Source organism: Suncus etruscus, chromosome 12 (assembly GCF_024139225.1).
Source record: "Suncus etruscus isolate mSunEtr1 chromosome 12, mSunEtr1.pri.cur, whole genome shotgun sequence".
Lineage (NCBI taxonomy): Eukaryota > Metazoa > Chordata > Mammalia > Eulipotyphla > Soricidae > Suncus > Suncus etruscus.
The window spans coordinates 65,562,828-65,587,566 of NC_064859.1; the positions used below are offsets into that span (position 1 = coordinate 65,562,828).

The window sequence follows — 24,739 nt, forward strand, 5'->3', positions numbered from 1 at the left end:
GCATAGAGGTTTTGCAAAGGTGTGAACTTCATTTTAGTCTTTTAGAACAAAGTCCAATGTCCACCAACTTTTTATTTAATTATTATTTTTTTGGTCATGCCCAGCAATGTCAGGAACTACATTGTTTGGAGGACTATATGGGTTGCCAGGGATCAAACTTGGATTGGTGCAATAGAGGCAAATAGTTTACCCTCTCTACTATCTCTCTGACCCAACTTTCTGATTTTGGGGTTTTTTTTTTTTGTTTTGTTTTTTGAGCCACACCCATTTGATGCTCAGAGGTTACTCCTGGCTAAGAGCTCAGAAATTGCCCCTGGCTTGGGGGGACCATATGGGACACTGGGGAATCTAACCACGGTCCTTCCTTGGCTAGCGCTTGCAAGGCAGACACCTTATCTTACCTCTAGCACCACCTCACTGGCCCCAACTTTCTGATTTTTAAGTAGGCAATCTCTCTTAGTTTGACCAGGAAGCTTAGGTCTAAGGTACATCAAAAGTTCAGGTGAATACATAAGGTGTTCTAGATATTCTTCCGACTAGAGTCTGACTAATTTTTTTCTCACATTCAAAGGTGTTTCTGTCATGTTTACAGAGAGATAGAGAATTGGAAGGTGAAGAGAAGATGCCACACATCAATGGTGGGCTCATATGACACCCTGGTGACTTGGAAACTGCAACCATTTGCTTTCAGGGCAGGTTTCCTGTCTTGCCACCCAATGGTGAGATGAAACCAAGAGGTGCATTGGAACACCCTAATTTCAACATAGGATCTGTGCAAAAAAGCAAGATCTCTAATTACAGAAGCCTGACTACGACAACCATGATTGAGGAGAACTTTTTCTGGGACCACAAAGAAAGGCATTGGGTTAGTAAACTTAGTATGTCTAGAGCCTGTAGTTGGCTTCATTGGCAGGATATTTCATGAGTAGAAAGGGACACCTTATGTTTAGGGCAAAGGCCTTTTCTTCCTATTTCCCCCAACTTGGACATGAATGACTTTGCTTTATCTTACATTTCTACATATTTTTTTTATAAAATTAAGAAGGGGGAAAAAATGGGCAGGGACCAAGTGGTCTCAGGTGCATTGGTGGAGGTAAAAAATAAGAACTAAATATTCAAGTCAAAGTCATCAAAAATGGAATCAAGAGATCCAAACTTTAACAATCTAAACTTAAAATGAGCCTGTTATACTGGTAGGTCAAGGGACAAAGGGTGGCATTATAGGATGCACTCTGGGAATATTGGTGGATGGAGGTCAACATTGGTGGTGGGACTGGTCCCGATTCATTGTATGTCTGAAACCCAACTATGAAAGACTTTGGAAATCACAATGGTGTCAATAAAATAAAATAAAATAATTTTTTCCTTTGAAATAGGTGCCTCTGAGCTTCAGGAAGGGGAAATAGCATGCACTAGTTCCTTGATGAAGATCCACTTCAAGAAACATTATGTTTTATTAGCAGGTCAAAAATAGCAAAGTGCAAATAAATTGGTAGCCTTCTGTCTATCTATGATCCCTAAATTAGAGAAATATTAATGAAACAGATATAACTAGATTTATTTAGGGGAAAGCATTGGACATATTAGGAGCTATTACTTTTTATGGTTAAGGAAAGAGGCCTTAGTATCAATCTGTTCTTAAAGATGATCCAGGACTTTGGATTCTACAGATCTTTGATGTCCTGATAAATATCTTTAGTAGAATTCTACTCTGAGCTATATGCTAGACATTTGTTAATCTCAATGTCATCAGGGCTTGAAGAGAAGTTTAAAGAGCTGATTTCAAGAAGAAGATAGTGACTGTGCTGTCATCTGCTTTTCTATCCCCAGTCCTATCCTTGCCCTGTTCAATGAAATATATTAGCAGGAGGCTGTGAATGTTTTCACTGGCTCCAAACTGTCCATAGTGATGCTGTTAGCTTTGTTTTTTAAATTCACCTTTACGTGCACCTAAATAAGAGTTATTTATTAAAATTGAGTAAGGAAGATACTTTATTGGCATGGGATGCTCTTTATATATTGTTGATAAGGAAACAACAGCACGACAACATTAATGCTCCTATTACTGTAATAAAATAATGTATTTATTATGGTGTATAGTTCTACATTGTTCCTCTTATTTGTAGAGTTTCAATTTTATAATTTATCTTGTTCTTCTATGGGGCTTCTTCCCTCTTGATTTTTTCTTTTGCAGGTTAAAGTTTTTTTTTTTAAATATGGAATGCTTCACGAATTTGCGTGTCATCCTTGCGCAGGGGCCATGCTAATCTTCTCTGTATCGTTCCAATTTTAGTATGTGTGCTGCTGAAGCGAGCACCTTCTCACTTGATTTTATAAAGGGGCCAAGTTCCCCTGGTATATGGTATTTACAATACATGGCCTTACTCTGCAATATGTTTATTATGTGCCTAATCCCTTAGTGTTTTTATTAATTGTTGAGTTCTACAGTGTTTTATTTTAATACAAATCCCATGGTGCTTTTATTATGTTGCCCAGTGCCCCAGAGGTTCTATTTTTATTGAATTCTTTTTCACTTATGTTCACAATATCTAGAAAAAGATATTTTATTTCTTGGTTGGATTGTACTTTTTAACTTCAGAATTAGCAGATTAAAATTTTAATAATTTTTAGATCCATTATCAGTGGTATGTTTTTAGTCTAATAGCCATAGGTTGGTATGTTTCTGTTTACCCTAAACAATGCTTCCTAGGGACAGAAATCCAATACATACTATCTTTGTACTTGTCCATCAGCATTAGTCAAAACTGATCATTATAAACATTGGCATCAAGAAAGGTACACTGGTTAAGGGTGGTGTACATTCAATGGCCGAAACCCAACAACTAACATTTTTGTAACCACTGTTCTTAAATAAAAAGGTTTTTAAAAAACTATTTTTATCTAAATAGTAAAGATATTTTATATTTCCATTATTAATAGAAAGTACTGATATAAGACACTGGTAAGTGGAAACTTTTGGGTTTCCCTGGGGTCTCAAAGCAGAGAAATTGTGGGTGTTATGTTTAAACTGTTTGTTCAAGCATTTTAAACAAATAGTATTGACTTAACCTTTGGAGAACTTCAGGAGCACCATCATGCCATACTCTTCTATATTTTTGTGATGACTAGGTGATCCCTGCAGAAGCAGAGACAGAGAGAGATGGAGAGAAAAGCAGAGGAGAGACAAAAGAGGAGAGACAGAAAAAGAGAAGAGAGACAGAGAGAGGAGAGACAGTGGAGAGATGGAGGAGAAGAGACAGAGGAGAGAGAGACTGATGAGAGACAGAGGAGAGACAGGGCACAGGAGAGAAAGGAGAGACAGAGGAGAGAGAGACAGAGACAAAGAGAGTTCTTTGGGTCCTTACTATCCCCTACTCATTTCTCTACTCAGTAGTAGCTTAGATACCTGGGGAATTAAACTACTATATCCTAGACCTCAATCTTCCTTTTTGCTTTAGCTTCAGCTATTTAATGGCCACCAGTTACTGTGTTTTTTTTCTAAGACATTGGTTGCTTTTCCCTCAACACTATAGGCTCCTTTCATCCATGCTCACTGACTTTCTCCAATCACTGGAGCCCCAGAGGCTTCAAGCCCATCCTGCACATTCCTTGCATTTAAAGGTGATGATCCTGTTCTACCAGCTGAACTCCACATCACAGTGAACAAGGGGTTTGCTTACCTGCCGACACAGGTTGTCTCTCTTCCTTTTGATTTATACCTTTATCGCTAGTGCTACATAATATCACATTGTTGTTTCTGATTTGGATTTCCATAGCAGATGATAATGAACACTTTTTGTGTATACCTATTGGCCATCTATTTGTCATTTTTAGAGAAGTGTTTATCTATTCTCTCATTCTTAAATAAACATAACCAGATTTAGTGCTCTCAGAGATGAGGCTTATTTACCCAGACTTGCTGAAGACAGAGCAGTCTCATACCTTCTTAGCACCTTTATTTAATCAAATTTATTTAAACAAATATACTCAAATGAAACTTTTCTCCGAGAGTATTAAAGCAGAGTAAGCTGAGTTTAAAGATTATATTTTATAATACATTGCCATTGACCATAAATAATCCTAGGCACGTTTTTTTCCTTCAACTCAAAGATAATAAGCTGTATTTTATTTGTTTGCTCAAAGATAATAAACAGAAACCAAAAAAAGAGGAAAATGTATTGATGCTATTATTTCTGCAAGCCTCATCCTAGGTGAGATTATAAAAATTCAGGGTCTATTGTCACACCTCAAAATAGTCTTATGCATTTGGTGATTTTCATTCCTTCAGTGCTACTACTTTTAATATGAGTCATTTGGAATGATTCTGTGTAACCTGTATACTAAGATATTTTCCTTTTTGAAGTCATTTTGCTCTGCATCACCTAAAATTTCAAATTTCTACTTTATGAGTATGAGGGTTTTCCTTAGACAACATTTCTCTCAGGCTACACTAAGCCTACGTTATGTTCTATTTTCAAGCAAATGCAAAACTGTCTAAGTTCAAGAGGGTCGTTTATGAGCAGAGGGCTCTTTCTAACCCATAGACTCAATTATATAATATTACTCCATTCTGAAAAGAGAGAACATTCAAAATTTTATGTGGTTTAAAGGCCAGCATTTATCTTGCTTGCCTCTCCAGATTTCATGTAGAATTTCCATATGCACTTTATGATATGGAACCATGACTGCATAGTTTAGTTTATAGAGATTTATAATCCCTCCAAATTCTTGTCTCCATTCTATTGATATAAATAATATTGCTTTGGTCACTATGACCACTGAATCAAATACTACCTAGGGGAAAATAACAAACCCAAGATCCTAATGATATATCTTTGACTGGCAGAAGACATACCACCTATTCTATTATGCAGTACAGTGAGCTTTTATTTCAAAAGACTAACAGATGTGCTGTGATTGGAACATGGTCTTCTGAGTAGCCATGAGATGAGGAGGGTCTATTCTCTCTTAGTATGACAGAGCCTGGTTTTTGTCCACTGGATGTTAGATTGTGTAGTTGTGGGTAGTTAATATCAAGTGTAAGATCTTTGTTTGTTTGTTTTTGGTCCACACCCAGTGGACTCAGAGGTTACTTCTGATTCTGCATTCAGAAATTGCTTCTGGCAGGCTCTGGAGACTATCTGGGATGTCAAGGATGTAATCTGAGTTCATCCCAGGTCGGCTGCATGCAAGGCAAAACCTTACCATTGTACTATATATAGCTCTGCCCCCAGGTGTAAGATCTTTATAAAAATAGATCAAAATTGTATGTGTGGGGAAAAGAGTAAATCTTCAATGTCTCCCCAACACCAGCCTATATGCCCTGGAAGTGTTTTGGTATGTAACATTTTTAATGCATATTCTTTATTTACTATGGTTAAATCCATAAGTGATCACTATAGTTAATAAGTATTTTTCAGGGTTCCAGTTATTGTTCTAAAATTTCACAGTGATTTTATGCTAATGCTTATAGCATCTTGGAAAGCAGATATTAAGTTTCCATTTTATTTCATGAGAGTGTTTTCCCAAGCTCCCATGTGCAAATTCCCACATGGATATCCTCAAGTCCAACCTCCAGCCTTTGACTGAATGGAAATGAAAGAGCTGCACGGGCATCCTAGGACTCCTATCTTATATGTGTAGCTGGCATATCTGGCACTACCGACCCTGTAATCAGATAGCACAGTGTCTAAAAGGAAAAGAGAGATATAGAGAAGAAAAATATCTATCACAGAGGCGGAAGGGGGTAGAGGGAAATTGGGGACATTGATGGTGGGAAATGTGCACTAATAAAGTATGTGTTGTACATTGTATGATTGAAACTCACTCATAAACGACTTTGTAACTGTGTATCTCACAGTAATTTAATTAAAAGGTTTATTTAAAAAGTCCATTTTAGGACTGACGTTACATGAACTGATAAACTCATTCTCTTTCCCTCTCACTCTCTCTGTCTCTGTCTGTCTGTCTGTCTGTCTCTCTCTCCCTCTCCCTCTCAAGCACCAACACAAAACCAAAAACCAAAAACCAAAAAAAAAAAAAAAAAAAAGAGTTTCCTAGATGGGTGACCAGCTGCACGTGGGGGAAAAGAGGAAGAGGAATCTGGTTTGTAAAAAGAATGCTCTTGTAGATGATCTTGTGGATCACCAGTAAAGAAACTTCACAACTTCCACATGACCCTCTAGCCCATGATGTTCTGGTACTGCATACATTTTTCTCGACTTCAGTACCATATATGGTTGCAACCTTGAACTGGCAGGAAATACCCAAATCAACAAAGGAAGTCTTGAATTGACTAAGTTCAACATAAATAAAGAGGAAATAGGCTTTAGGGCAAAAGGAAGGCTGAAATAATCATTATGTGTAGTTATAGAAAAAACAAAAAATATGCATTCATATATGCAACTCTGAGTTAATTACCAGAACTGTACGTAAAATACTCTTTTACACATGCACACATATAATCATATACCCATTCATAGGTTTATGCATGTTTTTCTCAGTTCATTTTGATAAAGTGTGATAAATATACAGAAAATTAATATTACAATTTATTCTCAGGGGATAAGTGTAAAAATAACCCATCTCAGGATCCTGTGCTTTGTAATTTCTTTATAATTTCCCCTTATTTCTCTTCATATTTGCCCAGATGCCAGCAGAAATAACTGAGCTGATTCTGTCTGTACTAATTAGTTTTTTCCCAGTTTGAACTTCATTGGGATGAAATAAAAGTCTAATTAGGAGATAGTAAGAAAGCTATTTGTACAAAGAAAATTAAAAGCAAATTGTTTACCAAATATTAGTGAAATAAAAATAATAAAAGAGTTAAAAGCTAAAAAAAAAAAGAACAAAAAATACAAGGCATCTGACTATCAAGTGAGAAACTTGTATCTCATTGTTAGGTTTTTGTCATTTGTTGAGTTCTAATATAAATGTAAAGTAGGTTGAGAATTGCTAATCTCACCAGTATGGGAGACAAATGAAATAGTACAATGTTTCATACAAAGTCTCCTATCTTGAATTCCTGGAGATCTTTTCAGTGCCAAGTTAAAGCATGTTTTCTTTGTCCATCGTGGCTTTCATACATCAGTAAATCCTTTCTTTCTTTGTTGTAGTCTGTGTCTCATCCTGAGATCTTATAGTATTTATCTTATTTATTTATTTTCCAAAATCTGTGTATATCAAAATTATTTCTGTGGTTTCCATGGTGAGTATCATGTTTTATCATCAAAGTACTCAGAATAGTTCAACCATCAACATCTTTCTATATATACTTCTTTAGCCAATCCTATCTTCCACCAACCTCTGGCAGCCATTTACTATTTTCTATTCTTACAAGTCTACATTTCTTAATATCATATTACATATTTTTACAATATGTTGTCTTTGGGACTGGCCTTTACATTTTGAAACAACATGGTGAAGATTCATGTTGTTTGAATCACTGATGAATGTCTTTGTTGTTAAATAATATGACATTATATGGCTATTTCAAAATTTGTTCATTTATGGATTTGGGGCCACATTTGGTTATGCTCATGGTTTACTCCTGTCTCACCTCTAAAGGATAATTCCTGACTTTGTTTGGCTCAGGGATTCAAACCTGGGTTTGTTATTGGAAGGCAAGTTCCCTACCTATTTTACATTTACTTTGGATCCTCAAAGTTTATTTAATCATTCCCCCTTTTGGAGGGGGGGGCACACCAGGAAGTGCTCAGGCATTATTCCTGGCTCTGCACTCAGAAATTGATATTGGAAGGCTCAGGCAACCATATGGGATGCTAAGAATCAATCCCAGGTCCATCCTGGGTCTGCCATGTGCAAGGCAAACTCCCTTCCACTGTGCTATCACTTCAGCAATTATTCCCTTTTTAACAGAATGTAATTGTTGTTGCCATACTTTTATTATGAGTGTATGCTCTAAACATACTTACACAGAATTTTGCAAGAACATTACATTTCTAATGCATCAGAAAAAAACTGGCATAAAGAGAACATTATTAGGATATTAATAAATCATATAAAATGAAGTTAATGTCCCCTAAAAATGAAGATGATTTCTTTAGATAGAGATATTTAGTCTCACAGAGAATTTCTGAGGGATGAACAGAGTGATGATGGTAGGTCAACATATTAAGACACATGAGTTTATGTGGAAAGGTGCAATTTCCAAAGTCTAACAGAGAATTTAATGTAAAGTGCTTGGCATAGATTTCACACATACTAAGCTCTACATTAATGTTATCTTTTTTATTGAGGTGATACTTGCTGACATGAGTTCATGTGTAAAACTATGGTAGTTTCCTGAGTTTGATCTTCTGCTGTCTGAGTGGAGGTTCCCAGGTAGTTACGACCAAGAATCCAGTTGTATGATGGTTCAAAACACTCTTGAGGTTAGAGGATGCGTGATGTACATGGCAGAGGCAATTTCAAGAGCAGAGCATACTGCAAGGAAGGTGAGAAAACAAAGTAGATAACAAAAAAAAAATAAAATAGCAGTACATAGTGCTTTTATTATTCATGACTAGAATTTAATTCTTTATTAATGAGGCATTTTACCTTGATGGTCATAATTTATCAAGAAATGTACATCCAAGTACTAAGCTATCAAAAGCTTGAAAATTAATGTAAACCACACAGAAGACATTTGTACTTAATCTACCATAAAGGGCACTTAAATAAAGCAGGAAAGAAAGTTACTTTTCACCAAATAAACACTTTTAAAACAGGACAGTCTTTGGTGTCATGCTATCAGTCTTTAAAACCTATTTTAAATGTATTCGCTGCATTTTTCCAATATGAGTGTGGTGACAAAAAGTACTTATAATAATGCTAAAACCTAATCCTTTCAGCATTAACCAATCTGTGTTGGGTATATTAAATGGGACAACTGCTCTAGAAAAGACCGAAATTATCATTGATTTTTTTGTTTGTTTTGTTTTTGTTTGTTTTTGGCCACACTCAGCAGAGCTCAGGGGTTACTCCTGATTCTGCACTCAGAAATCACTCCTGGTCAGGAGACCATATGAAATGCCAGGGATCAAACGCGTGCCTGAGTCTGTACTCATAGTTGAGCAATGTTCAAAGTCTAACAGAAAATTTAATGTAAATTGCTTGGCATAGATTTAACACTTACTAAATTCTACATTTATATTATCTTTTTTATTGAGATGATACTTGCTGACATGAGTTCATATGTAAAATTATGGTAGTTTCCTGAGTTTGATCTCCTGCTGTCTAAGTAAAGGTTCCCAAGTAGTTATGACCCAGGATTCAGTTACATGATGGTTCAAAAACACTCCTGAAGTTAGAGGGTGCTTGATGTACTCTAGGTCAGCCATGTGCAAGGCAAATGCCCTACTGCTGTGCTACCACTCTGGCTCATATAATTGATTTCTTTGTTTGGGATCAAATCCAGTGGTTCTCAGGGCCTACTCCTGGTTCTAAACTTAGATATCATTCCTTATGGTCTTGGGGGACCATATTGGGATACTGGAGATTGAATCTGGGTCAACTATGTGCAAAGCAAGCTTCTTATCTGCTGTTTAACCTTTCTGGCTTCTATAATTAACTTTTAATAATTTAATGATTTAAATAAATAATGTTTAATTTTACCTTAAAATTGATACCGCTACTCATTACTATAACAGGTAAAGTTCAATTGTTTACTTTTTCTTTTAGCTTACTATTTCCTGAATAAACTTTTGAGATACTTCTATTACTATTACATTTTATGGATAGAAAAAAAGTAAGGTGTAGAGAGTCTGCTGGAATTATCTAAATCAACAAAGTTATAAAAATGTGTTTTATAAAAATGTGTTTTGGTGTCAGGATCAAGCTTAACTAAATCTATTTTGTAAGTCTGGATTTTAACCATGACTAAATTATTAAGAAATCATAATGTATATAGCTAAGTGAATTAAAGAACCTATGGTAAAATTTTCAAATATAGACATTTGACATAGAGGATTATGAAGTTCACAAACTTCAAGTAATTTTCAAATAGTGGATAAACGTATATATTAGAGCTGTATTTGCTAGTCCATCAGTGAAGAAAACCATACCCTTTTCGCTAGGACTATTTGTGGGAATTCTCCCTGTAAAAGCAGGCCCTAAAATATGAGTAATACGGGGGCTGGAGTGGTAGTACAGTGAGTAGGATGTTTGCCTTGCATATATCCTATCCATTTTAATCTCTATCATCCCACATAATTCTCCTAAACCTGCCAGGAGTAATTCCTGAATGCCGAGTCAGGAATAATTCCTGAGCACACCACTGGGTGTAGCCCCCAAACCTCCAATCTCCCCCAAATGAGCAGTATCTTCGTTTAAGGAAGCTTGGGGAAAAGCCATGGCCTAAGTCAAAATGAAAAGTCTTGCTAGGGAAATCATAGGCTTCAAAGGGACAGTAAAGACTTACTCTTATGGAGGCTGCAACACAGACAATTTATCAGCGAGAGTCCTGTGAAGAACAGAGCAGTCCCATAGTCTCAAGGCTATTACATCTCTGCCCCAAGCTCACAGCTGCTCTGACACTTTGCCCTTTGTTTTAAGTTCTAAGTCATTAAGAGTGGTTTATGCGATTAGAGAGAGGCAGAAAATGGAGGTTGTGTTTAACAGAACGCCAAGGAGTTCATTGTTTGGGCATGTCAATGCTAGATTACTACCTGGACAAGCCAGGCATCTGTCTTATTTTTTGCTAAGAGCCCTTCCTGCAGAAGTCAATGGTGCCAATCTACTACAAATACTTGTTAACATGGATATTGATTTACGCAGATGGTTAAGGAATTCAGAGAATATACTCTAAGAATTTTCTTTTTACTGCCTACTTATGTATGCTCATCTAGGACAAAATTCCTAAAGTACAGGGACTGCTTTTCACTTTTCTTTACTAGGTATCAGTTATGATAACCCAAAAGTTTAAAACATGGTATATAATTATTCATAAATGAACAAATATTATATTGCTACTCAAGAAACTATGACCAAACCATATATTTGTTTTTGTTTTGGGGATACACCTGGAGGTGCTCAGGGGTTACTTCTGGCTCCTTGCTCAGAAATCACTCCTTGTAGACTCTGGAGACAATATGGAATGCTAGGATGGAACCTGGGTTGGGCACATGCAAGAAAAATGCCCCACTCACTATATTATCACCCTAATCAAACAATTTTTGCTATTTAGCATGATGAAGCAGAACTGTCATATAATAGAACTAAACTTTATAGTTTATAGTCAACATTTCTCTGAGATGACTGTATGATTATCCAGAATTGTAAATAGATTATTCAAATGACAGAAGTAATTGAAACCAGTTACATATATATTAAAACTATCTGATAAGGAATTTAAAAATCTCCTGAAACTGGCTTAAAAGTTGATAGCGTGAAATATAATTTTAGCACAGGGATGGAAACCATAAGAATGAAAAATGAAAAAGATAGAAATAAAAGATTGGTGAAAAAAACAAAATTAAAAATTATATAGTACAGATTCAAATTATATTGTACAGATTCGTGAGAAACTTCAGCACACAAGGAAATAATCAAAGAACATGATGATAAACTGGTAGAAATCCAACAACAGGAAGCATAGTTGATACCAATTTTTTTCTTCTCTTTTCCTTAACCTTTTTATCTCCAACAAAATAGCATAACTTGAATCATTTAACCTCATAAATTGAGGGGGGGAAAGAATGATACCAGGACCAGTCATATGAACACGTAGTGTAAATAAAAAATAGCCAGACTGGAACACCAAGCAGATTAGATATCCAACCTATAAGAAGCTGTAAGGTGGAGACCAGTTACATTAGAATTCTGTGGGGGGGGGGTAAAGGAGGGATATGTGGGAGACAAGCTGGGAACAGGAGTGGAGGGAGGACAACATTGGTGGTGGGAAAGCCCTTCATTCATTGTCACTATGTACTATAAATAATTCTGTGTAATGAACTTCAGTCACAATAAAAAAAAAAAGAGAAAAGGAGTGAGAAGCTGATTAGAGTATCTAAGAATTATGGGGCAATCATATCAAGATAGCCAGAGTGAATCAAATTATAAGAAAAAATAGAACAGTTGTAATTACTGACCTGATCAGATAAGGAAATAGAAAAGAAACAGGAAAACATTTAAAATATAAATGTTTATTATAACATATTATTAATGTTGTTATTAACTTTAATAATACATAATTTAAATATAAATATTTTATCTCAAGATTAGAGGTAATGCCAAAAAAGATCAAGAATATCAAAGAAGATTAATAAGAATAATACTAAAAATATGCTGGGAAAAGGGGTGAGGGAGGTTGACACTGGCTGTGAAAATTGCCCTAAATAATACTTACCTGGCAGGGACGATACCATGATCACGAAGGTGGTTTCCTCAGGGCGAGGCTTATCCATTGCACTCTGGGTGTGCTGACTCCTGCGATTTCCCCAAATGTGGGAAACTCGACTGCGTAATTTGTGGTAGTGGGGGACTGCGTGTGCGATCTCCCCTGATTAAAAAAAAAAAAAAAGAAAATTGCCCTAATTCACTGTCACTACATACCTTAAATATAACTGTGATAGACTTGTAATCCACATTAGTCTCAATAAAAAATTAAAAATAAATAATAATAGCAACAAAAAAGAAGTGACACATACTTGATGTGGAATGTAGTGTTTGTGTCTTGTCATTATTTTGTCTTTTGGTAGATGTGTTATAAATATAACCGTGCAGTTTATTAAATTTAAAGATTGGCATTTTTCTCTAAGAACAGTTTATGGAGATACATCCAGGTTATTGAGAATATCAAGAGTTTATTCTTTATTACTGCTATTACTTTTATGATGTAGGTAAATTATAATGATTAATCACTGAAGATCCGGTTTGATCTTTTATGACTAAAAAGCTGATGTGTACATTTACATACTATTTTTAACATACATTCCTTACTTATCTGGGATAAATATGAATATAATTACTGGATCATCCTATAAGAAATATTTGTTTTATAATAAAATGTTACATTAGATTGAATTGTGGCTCTCAATGTATTTTTTAGAATTTCAAAATATGATCACATTTAGAATAAGGGTCTTTGAAGCTAGAATAAAACTAAGAAGTCTTGATGTTTTCTAGTAGCCCTAAATTAGATGAAATATGCCCACAGAAAAGAAAAGGAGATTTGACTCTGAAACACTCAGGAAGGGCAGCCATGTCAAGAGGGAGGCAGCCATACAACTCAGCAATCCTGCTTTTGGGTATATATCTTAGCATAGAAAAACACTAATTTCAAAGAATGTATGCATACCACTACTTATTGCAGCACCCAGTACAATAACTAAGAGCTGGAATCAACTTAGATGTCAAACAACAAATGAGTGTATCATAAAAATGTGGTAATATACACAATGGAATATTACATAGCTGTAAGGAATGATGTAACAATGCATTTTGCTGCAACATAAATGTAACTTGAAGATACATTAAAATGAAGTCAGAAAAAGATGGATAAATATAGAATGATATCACTTATATTTAGTATTAATATCACTTACACTTATTTGTGAGTGATATTTATATCATTTGTATTTATATATAAGTATCACTTATTTAATATTTAGAATAACTATATAAAAAATGCAATGGTTTAAGTAAAGGTTGTCAAGAACATGCTAGACAGTGTATAGTTAGGAGAAGGAAAGAAATTGAGTGGAGGAGAAGAAATATAAATATGAAAAACAGGGCTCAGGGGCCAAGGAGTCTCAAGTTTGTTGGTGGTGTTAAGAAAGGACAGAACTATCCAAGCCAGATTCAACAACGATGAAATCATCAGACCCAACTTTAACAATCAAAATTAAAAATGAGCCTGTTATTCTGGCAGGTTGGGGCAGGGGGTGTTGGCCTGGGATGTACTCTGGGAATATTAGTAAAGGGAGGTTGACCCTGGTGATGAGATTGGTCCCGAAGCAAGCCAACTATAAATAACTTTGTAAATCACAATGGTTTAAAAAATTAAAAAAAAAAAAAAGAGGGATGTAGAGATGGACTGATGTGACCACCACCAATAGGAGGTTCTTCTTCTGGGGTCTTTGCAGAAAGTATATGATCTTGAAGATGTTTTGGTTTTGATTCTCTGCTCTCAGAATAGTTAAAGAATATATTTATTTTATTTTAAAGTGACCAAGTTTGTGACCATTAGCTATGGCAGTCTTGAGAAGTTAATTATAACCTCAAAGTCTTTTCCAGCGTAACTGTCCCTATTTATATACCCACCACAGTGCATGGGAAATTGGGTTTTCACATTTTTTTTGCAAGTAAATTGTCCTCACTTAAGTTTTAAAAACCATTTTAGACTTTCTAGTAGGTGTCTGATGATAGCTCATAGTGATCTTAGCTTGAAATTCACTGACTGTTGGAGACATTGAACATTCTATCATGTTCTTATTTTGTGTTGTCATTTGCCATCTGTGCATCTTCCTCAGTGAAATATTTGCTCATATATTTTACTTATTTTCTAATTGGATTTTTTAACTGATGATTTTCAAGTCTTTTATTGGGTATGTGATTTGCAAATATTTTCTTTCAATCTGCATTTTGCTCTTTCTTCTCACCAATGTTTGTGGCAGAAAAAGTTTTTCACTTAGATGAAGTCCATCTAAAAATTGCTTTCCTTTTATAGGCTTTTGGCATCAATTACACAGAAATTCCTGACCTGGTTCTAGATTCTGTACACTTTTCATGTTATTTTCTAAAAGGTTTATTGTGTTGTGTTTTAATGTAATTCTATACTTTTCAAAAAGCTATTCTATGTTCCTTTATCTATCTCATTTTAGAATATGCTTTTCTTAAGTGTTTCTTCCACATCAGTTTGAATCACTCAAACAGAATTGTAATGATCCAACCTTCAGTACAATCAGAAAAAAATCAAGTTAAAAAGGAAAAACTACTTTATTTGTGCTCTTTAAATGTCTGCCCTACCTTTTCCAAAGTAACAACTTCGAGTTCCATTTTAGGTTTTTTGGTTTAAATTATCATGTTTAGCCACAATTTAAGTACATATATCAAGTGTATTTTTTCATATTATTCAAATTCTGTGATTTTACTGCTGTTGCCCCCCCTTTTTTCGGCTGTTGCACCATTCACTGAGGTTTGACCTCCGTTCCTGTACTTTCAAAGTCCTAATGGCCATTTACATATTCTTTGCCAAGAATGCTCTTTGCAGAGGCATCTTGGTTTTCACTTACTACAGTGTTTTCATATAATTATTCACTGAAGCATTCTGACTATACCTGCTTTAATACCTTTGGCACATGCTTATACTTCATAATCTGCCTATTGGCATCATGATAATTTTCTCCAGAGTTTCAGCTATTTCTGGTTCTTGGCATGACTAGTATTTTCCTGTTGAAATCTAAATTTATGTATTTTGTTGTAAGACTCAGAAATGTATTTAAGACTACCATTTATCTGTTTTCATGTAATTTTTCTGATCCTACTTCAATAAGTGTGCAGTACTGTGCTGCCACTTCACTGGATGAGAACAGAGAGAGGTATGCTGGTTCTTGACTGGCCCATCAATACTGTGACCAGTAAGGGAGAAGTTCAGCCCCCATCTGGTCTTTATGGATCCCTAGTAGTGGAGGTGCTCACTAGCATTAGAGAGGTCAAAATTCTTATTTTTGTATAACCTATGATATGAATTTTGCATGTGTGTATGTCTCGGTTGGCACTTCTGAATTGTTTGCTTCTACATAGGAGATGAAACAAAAGAAAAAAAGAGGATTTTACCACCTTATTGCTTCCTGGGATCCTCTTCCTTCACTCAGCTTTTCTCCATTTTCCAGAATATTTTTGTGTTTTACAAACATTATATCAGGGTTTTCCGCTGTGTTAGTGGGAGAAACAGAGAAAAGACTATCTAGTAAAATATTTATTTGCACTATTTCTTATTGTTTAGAAATTAGACACTCAGATAATGTATGGTTTCAAGCCTATACAGAAAGGCTAATGGAGGTCTGACTAATGTAACTGCAGAGTTCTATTCCCCGATGAGGTGTTTATTCAAGAGAAAGAACTAGGTACAGCGAATCTAATTTGAGTCTCTCTAATGAGAGGCTGAAGGATGAAGTGCAGTTTTTATAGCTGATATGACTTGATGTATTTTAGTCCAACACTCACTGGAGTGTTTCTAATTGCTAACAAACTGCAAATAATTTGCAAGGAGTAAGTTTTTGGGTCACATCTTTGATTATGGCTTGTAAGCATTCCTGTGTAGAACTGGCTGAAAAAATCTCCAAATATCTCTAAGGGAAACAGAATGCAGTACTTCTCCTCATGAGAATTCACTGTACAGAATACTATTGTTTGGCAGTTGTCTGATGTGTCCAGATATATGCCTATTTCCAGCTCCCTTGAGTTCTGTCTTCACGTGCCACTTATTCTCTGGAAACATGGGAACTTACTGGACATTTGGAGGAAGATAGGGAAAAAAAGAAAGAAAAAAACAAAGGTTGGCTCAGTTGTATGAATACAAGAAGCTCAACCAAGATAGAAGATAGAAAGGCATAGGTAGAGATTAAAGTTACACATAGGAAATTACACTATAATTACATTATAGAAAATATGCCTAAGAATATCTTGCTTATTCCACTTTTACACAGAAATCTTTATTGAGTGCTGCTATGTGTGTCGAAGTGAGATGTTCTCTTGTCTTACAGAGATTAAGGAATCACTGAAGAGAAATGTGCTTGAATATAATTGGGTCACATCCTGTGATGTTCAGGGATTAGTCCTAGCTCTGTGCTCAGGAATCATTCCTGGAAATTCTTGGAAGACCAGTATGTAGTGCCAGGAATTAAACCAAGATTGACTCTTATTTTATTTCTTTAATCTCTAGTTCCTACCTTGTGAATAATTATCATAATCAAGGTGTGTGTTATTCTTTCAAAGCTGTTTACATATGACCCTCAGTTCCTGGTTTGGGGGTGATAGAAGATGGGGAAAACCGAAGGGAAAAAACTAGTTAATATACAGGATAATTAAACTTCCATGCTGTTAAAATGTTTGTTAGTAATGTTATTAATGTTCCTTCATGCCTTGCTTTGTTTTGAAACTTACAATATGCCTTTCAGTCTTTCCTCCCCAAAATTACAAACACTGATGTTTCAGGCAGCTCTATAGTTTATTAGTTCTTGAATTAAAGTTTTGTCCTTAGCATTTGCTATCCATCAGATTTTCAACTTTACCAGAAAAAGGGGTGTTCAAGAAAAGATGGAGAAATTTGTGTTTGGTGACACCCAACAATCAGTTTACTTGTGGAAATCTGCATTTGTATCCTCATGTAAAGTCCAAACATATCTTTCAGAAGGGAAAGTATCTGTATGACAGAAATTAAGAACAGCCTTGTTATTGCCCTACTATGTAAACCTCTATGTATAGTAGGTTTATTCGTGGGAAACTGCAGCCATGTGACTAGAACTGGGCTGTGTTCCTTTCTGAGGATGTTCTGTGTTAGCATCCAAGGGTGGATTTAGCAAATAACACACACCAGGTTCTTGGGTTAGTCAGAATGAACACTCCCAGTCAAACTTCTAAACACTTTTCAGAACTGAGCTCTGTGAGGAGGCTCCATCTCCCCAGCTCAGATAGTCCCAGGTGTCCTTGACCTGTAGTTGCAAACTTCTGCCTTTTGTATTTGATTTGTTTCTCCAAGGGTGCATGCTACTACCCTTAGTGCACAAGTTAACAATCTAGAATGAATTATTTCGAAACTCCATAATTCACTTAAGTAATATTTGCAGGTATGGTTCAGAAGAGATTTAACCAGAAGGTATGCTTTCTGCCCAGAATATCCATATCACTAACTTTAGCACCATTGGTTTGACTGACTCCCATACAACAAGAATTGATGACACCTGCGGGCAGTGTCCAATTTGAAGCATTCCCTGAGTGACTCAGAATCAGGGGCCTGAGCTATAGTACAGTAGGTAAGCCATTTGCCTTTGCATGAGGCTGACCCAGGTTTGATCTTTATCATCCCTTATGGTCTCCTGAGACTGCTAGGAGTCATATCTGAGCAACAAGACAGGATTAACCCTTGAGCTTCTCTGCCCATATGTGGTCCAAAAAAATTTCCCCAGATTCAAAGCAAAATACAGGAGAGGTGAGAGGAGTTGTAAGACCTCTGGTATCTGTTGATGAAGACAGTAGGAGGTAGCTTACAATGACTTTCCCTGGAAATCCCAGAGAAGATATCACCTGCCATTCTCTTCTTAAATGCAGTTGGCTGCCCTCCTGTCCTTATTATCCTCTTTGAGAGAACAATTTTTCTGCCAGGAGCCATTGTTGTCCTTCTTTAGGGAAGTCATTTGACCTGATGCTTTATTTACAAAAGACACATCTCTATGAATTTCATCTGTGTCACTACCCAGGATTTAATGAAACCAGAAAATTGCTTGAGGCATTTTTCCAGGTATGTTTTTTACTTTCCCAAGGGAAGACTTTCTAGGTTTTCCAACAGATGCTTGCATCTAGAAGTGTGAAGAAAGCTGATTTCTACTGGCTAATTCATGGATTTTGATAAGTGGATGGTAGCACAAATCATATCTTCAGGATTTGACCAGAAATATACCTTTGGCCAATGAAATAAGAAAGAAGTACATACTTCCAACATATTTTATTTTCTTTCCTCCCTTTCTCTCCCCACACCAATTCTCTGATGAAGACTTTGACAGTTTCTAAACTTTCCTAAGAAAGTGAAAGATCACCCCAACCCTAAATCCAGATTATTTCCAAAATCTTTTACTCTCCTTCTAGTAAATAAAAGAATAGAAAAATATGATCTCATATTAAATTTCAAGGATGTTTTGTGTTTGTCCTGGTAGCAATTGCAGAACCAGTGGGAAGTAAGCCAGGGCTGCTGCAACAGATTGGAAACAGTAATTTTCATCATGGGATGGTACTTCACTTTGGAAGTACTTTGATTCAGTGAGGTTATATTATTACAGAGGTGTGAATCTATACATAAAAATTTTATCATATTATTTGTATTTATTATATTTTATCATATTTAACAATATTTGTGAAAATATATACTAACTATTAAAAAATAAACTATAGATGTTAACATAAAATAAAGTAAAAAAAGAACCTAAAACTAAGCTATAATTTTAAAAGTCAGGATAATCATTAACTTTGGTGGTATGTGTATGTATGTGTGTGGGAGGCGGGGAGGGCAAAGTGGCAAAAAGAAATATAAAAAGTTGTTTGGTAATTTCAAACTGGTTATGGGGCTATCTTTAGTGAAAATACATGAATATGAAATATTTAGTATGTATATTAAACTTTACATATTCAGTTAATTAAAATGAATGTGAAAAGAAGAAAAATGATTTGAGAAATATCATTGCATTTATTACTGACTTATTAAGTATTTTTATCGTTTGTTTTTTGGGCCACACCTGGCGATGCTCGGGGGTTACTCCTGACTCTACTCTCAAAAATTACTCCTTGTTGTCTTGGGGGACCATATCGGATGCCAGGGATTGAATCCAGGTCAGCCACGTGCAGAACAAATGCCCTACTCACTGTATCTGACTTATTAAGATTTAAAGCAAAGTATTTCAGTAAATTTCTGTATTCTTTGCCACAAATACAGCTTGAGACTTTCTTTTGGTTTTGCTTTGGGACGGGGGACATACATTCAGCCATACTTAGGGCTTACTCCTGACAGTGCTCAAGGTACCATATACAGCACTGTGGAATCAAAACTGGGTCAGCTCTACACAGAGCAAGACCCTGAACCCTTGTGCTATGTCTTCAACCCAAAACCTCCTCCTTTATCTGTTTCAAACCCAAGTCTGTGCTGTTCCAACTTTACAAATATTTAAAATAAAATTTTAATAGATGACTCAGATAGTAACCATGTGAACTAATGAGCATAAATAATTACAAAGCATCAAGAAAAGGCAAGTGTATAAAAATAGTTTGATTCTATATGGATAGTTCCATAAGTATTAATAATCTTCAAGTGATAGAAAATGGACTCTAAATTGAAGTTAATGAGTATAATTGAAATAGAATCTGTAAATATAATTTTTCTCCTAGGATTATATGCTCATCCTCAGTACACAATTCTGTATTTCCACTCAAAGAATTTCTCTCTTGACTATAGCAAAACAATTTTTCCACATATGCTAACAGCAACTATTATACCAAAGCAAGCTATTCATTGTACATGTTTTAGAGATAATTGATGTTATAAAAATTACTTTAGAGCATAAAGAACCCAGAAAAGTATCCAACACTGTAGAGATAGAAATCATTTTAGCAAAAGAAATTAAAGTCTCTAGTTCTACTCTGCAAACTAGGAAGCACACAGAAAATCCCAGAAAGGATACGCATAGCATACTTTGTGCTGAAACATTAGTGTATTTCCAGCATAATTACATTGACCACTGATCATTAACACAATGTCATCTAGGTAACATAGAACATTTACAGAACTGGTCATCTGTTGAATAATAAACTACTAGATTCTTAAGAATTAACATGCATTTGTAAAGAAACAAGTTAAACCCTTAGGGGAAACTTGGAAGGAAATATTTTTGTTTCTACTCCTGAGAAATCTATCCTATGTTGACAGAAGAAACTACTTAATTTTAAGGATGTTCATTTAAAATTAGTTATTTTTACTATAGTTTAGATAGCTACAATAGTATTGATGTTTATAGTATCAGTAGACAAAGTTACTCCACCCAATAACCACAAAATTTTCCATGACCGTCTACCTCTATTCCAAAGTTAATTCTTGTTTGGTTCTTCCCTTCTCCAAAACTTCCACACAGATTATTTGGTAACTGGTTTTGTATACCAGTGCAAAGAGTTTATTGTTGTTCTATTTCTTTATTATAGCCATAGTTTCTTCTTGGTCTTAGTCTTAACACACACACACACACACACACACACACACACACACACACACACATATATATATATATATATTTTATTTAAACACCTTGATTACATACATGATTGTGTTTGGGTTTCAGTCATGTAAAGAAAACCCCCCATCACCAATACAATGTTCCCATCACCAATGTCCCAAATCTCCCTCCTCCCCACCAACCCCCGCCTGTACTCTAAACAGGCTTTCCATTTCCCTCATACATTCTCATTATTAGGACAGTTCAAAATGTAGTTATTTCTCTAACTAAACTCATCACTCTTTGTGGTGAGCTTCCTGAAGTGAGCTGTAACTTCCAGCTCTTCTCTCTTTTGTGTCTGAAAATTATTATTGCAAGAATGTCTTTCATTTTTCTTAAAACCCATAGATGAGTGAAACCATTCTGCGTTTTTCTCTCTCTCTCTCTCTCAAGAAATGGACAGACATTTTGACAAAGAAGAAATACAAATGGCCAAAAGACTCATGAAAAAATGCTCCACATCACTAGTCATCATGGAGATGCAAATCAAAACAACTATGAGGTACCACCTCACACCACAGAGAATGGCACATATCACAAAGAACGAGAATAAACAGTATTGGCGGGGAAGTGGAGAGAAAGGAACTCTTATCCACTGCTGGTGGGAATGCCATCTATTCCAACCTCTATGGAAAGCGATATGGAGATTCCTCCAAAAACTGGAAATCGAGCTCCCATACGATCCAGCTATACCACTCCTAGGAATATACCCTAGGAACACAAAAATACAATACAAAAACCCCTTCCTTACACCTATATTCATTGCAGCACTATTTACCATAGCAAGACTATGGAAACAAAAAAAGATACCCTTCAACAGACGAATGGCTAAAGAAACTGTGGTACATATACACAATGGAATACTATGCAGCTGTCAGGAGAGATGAGGTCATGAAATTTTCCTTAGTCTTAACATTTTAACTATGATTTGACTCTCCTATAGCATAGATCAGATTGGACAGAAGCTTAAATGGATTTATGGAAATTGAGCAGGGTCTTACCTATTATATTTCTCATTGCAGCTGAGCTAGACTATGCATTCATGAATACAAGATTAGACTCATTTCCTGACATAAACTGGTTTTGGGGTTGTCTCAGGCTACTGAGTTACCAAAGGAGATGCTAAATGTTTCCAGACACTATGAGAATCCGACAATGCCAATTTGCTTGTAAGTTCCAAATGATAGTATGGCTACCATTGTCTGCCTATCAGAGACAATTCGTGTGGCTACACAACATGATTCTACTCATTAGGTGCTCTCTGTATTTCACTCTGGCCATAAGGGAATTGTTCATTTGACTGCATATCCCAGTTGTGGGATAGATAGGTGGTTTGTAAAGCTGGTGGCTTGATCTTGCCCAGGGAGAGGAATGATCTAATCCTAAATTAGTCACATGAGACATAAATCAGAGACTTATGCTCCCAGAAAGTGGATTCAAATGAAAATAGAGGAATGCTTTGTTGACTTGATGGTGGGGTATCATGTTTAAGAATCAGAGAGCAATCTTTGAAAGTGAGGATGAGCCTGTTGACTGTTAATAGAGAAAAAGGACCTAGGTCCTATATTCACAGAGAACAGACTTGAGCAGTAAGCTGAATAGCATGGAGGTGATAATACCATCAGAACTTCTGGGTAAAAGTTGGTTATGCTGTAATATAGATTTTTTTTTTGGTGTTTGGCCACACCCGGTGATGCTCAGGGGTTACTCCTGACTATGCTCTCAGAAGTCGCTCCTGACTTGGGGGACCATATGGGACGCTGGAGGATCGAACCGTAGTCCTTCCTAGGCTAGAGCTGGCAAGGCAGACACCTTACCTCTAGCGTCACCGCGCCGGTCTCAATTTTTTTTTTTTGGTCATATAGATTTTAACCTTAGGAGACCCTCAATTGAGAACTAGACACAGGGAGAAATCTGAACTACATAAATGTGAGAAAATAAGTGAGTATTATCTTATAGCTAAACTTAAACCGATACAGAATCAGATCACATAGTAAATCAAGTGAAAGGGGCGGTATAGAAAAGAATAATAGATAATTACAAGGAATTGAGAATACTGCAACCATATTCAGTAATATTGTATTGATTAGAGTGGAGATGGGAGGGAAGAAAAATTACTGAGAAAACAAGAATGATGTTTGCTGAAGTATAGAGAAAAGAAATCATGACTCAGACCCATTGACACAGAACTGGTGCTCAGCTTTCTCCAGACACAGTAGACAATGTTGGAAAGGTTATCAGCATCACTTTTAAAAGAAAGCTTCAAGAATCTGTTGCCAAGAAAATTGGAGATGGTTATTCAAGAATAAGAAAATTGGCTGTAGCCAGAGAGATAGCACAATTGGTAGAATTTGCCTTGGTAGCTCTAGTCTGGATTTAGTCCCCTGACATCCCATATGGTCCCTTGAGCACATCCAGGAATATATTCTTAAATGCAGAGCTGCAAATAACCCTAAAACGCTGCTTTGTGTGGCCCCCAAACAAATAAACAAACAAGAAAATAGCCAGAAGAAAAAGAGAAGAAGAAGAAGAAGAAGAAGAAGAAGAAGAAGAAGAAGAAGAAGAAGAAGAAGAAGAAGAAGAAGAAGAAGAAGAAGAAGAAAGGAGGAAAAAGAGGAAGAGGAAGAGAAGAAGAAAAAAAGAAGAAAAGAAGAAGAAAGAGGAGGAGGAGGAAGAAGAGAAGAGGAAGAAGAAAAGAATAAGAAAAAGGAGAAGAATAAGAAGGAGAAGAAGAAAAAGGAGGAGGAGGAGGATAAGAAGAAGAAGAAGAAAAAGAAGAAGAAGAAGAAGAAGAAAAAGAAGAAGAAGAAGAAGAAGAAGAAACTGATTGAAATTTTTTTGAAAATTTTTTTCTTTATTTAAACCGCTTGATTACAAATATGATTGTGATTAGGTTTCAGTCATGTAAAGAACACCACCTTCACCAGTGCAACATGCCCACCACCAGTGTCCCAAATTTCCCTCCATCACACCCCACCCCCACCTGTACTCTAGACAGGCTTTCCAGTTCCCTCATTCATTCACATGATTATGATAGTTCTCTGTGTAGTTATTTCTATAACTGCACTCACCACTCTTTGTGGTGAGCTTCATGAAGTGAGCTGGAAGTCCCAGGCCTCCTCTCATTGTCTCTGAGGATTGTTGCAAAAATGTCTTTTATTTTTCTTAAAACCCATAGATGAGTGAGACTATTCTGCGTCTCTCTCTCTCTCTCCCTCTGACTTAATTCACTCAGCAAGATAGATTCCATGTGAAATTTTTAATAAGAAATAAGAACAGCATAGAATTGGGTATGGAGTGATAAGCTGGTAGAAAGTTTGCCTTGCAGGTGACTGACACAGGTTTGATGCCTTGTATCCCAGCTGGTCCCTGAGCACCAGCAGGAGTGATTCCTGAGTACAAAGCCAGGAGTAACCCCTGAGCACAACTGTGTGTGGCCCAAAAACCAGGAAAAAAATCTACAGAATTTTTTTGATGTTGTTTCTACTGGATTTTTTAAAAGGGGGAATGATGACTTTTATTTTTATTAATATATTTTTAAAGATCATGATTACAAATATGTTTGTAGCAGAGTGTTAGTCATACAAAAGTAAACCTCCCTTCACCAGTGCAACCTTCTTTAAGTTACATTAAAATATCTATATAAAATAGCATTAGTTTACAAAACTGGGAAAGATTGATTAATTTGAAATAAATAAATTTACATTTAATGACATTAGATATAAAAGAATAAAACATGGCAACTATAGCTTAACTATTTTAGGAAT

At 35.9% G+C, this 24,739-nt stretch overlaps 2 non-coding genes across 2 annotated transcripts; one reads left to right on the top strand and one right to left on the bottom strand.

Annotated features, from left to right (window-relative positions):
* Positions 1–2,210: 2,210 nt before the first annotated feature.
* Positions 2,211–2,317, bottom strand: LOC126025058 (U6 spliceosomal RNA). Its single transcript, XR_007501106.1, has one exon. It is a non-coding gene; the product is annotated as a U6 spliceosomal RNA (small nuclear RNA).
* A 10,021-nt stretch (positions 2,318–12,338) lies between these two features.
* On the top strand, positions 12,339–12,502 carry LOC126025415 (U1 spliceosomal RNA). The gene has a single exon (XR_007501422.1). It is a non-coding gene; the product is annotated as a U1 spliceosomal RNA (small nuclear RNA).
* The last annotated feature ends 12,237 nt before the right edge of the window (positions 12,503–24,739 follow it).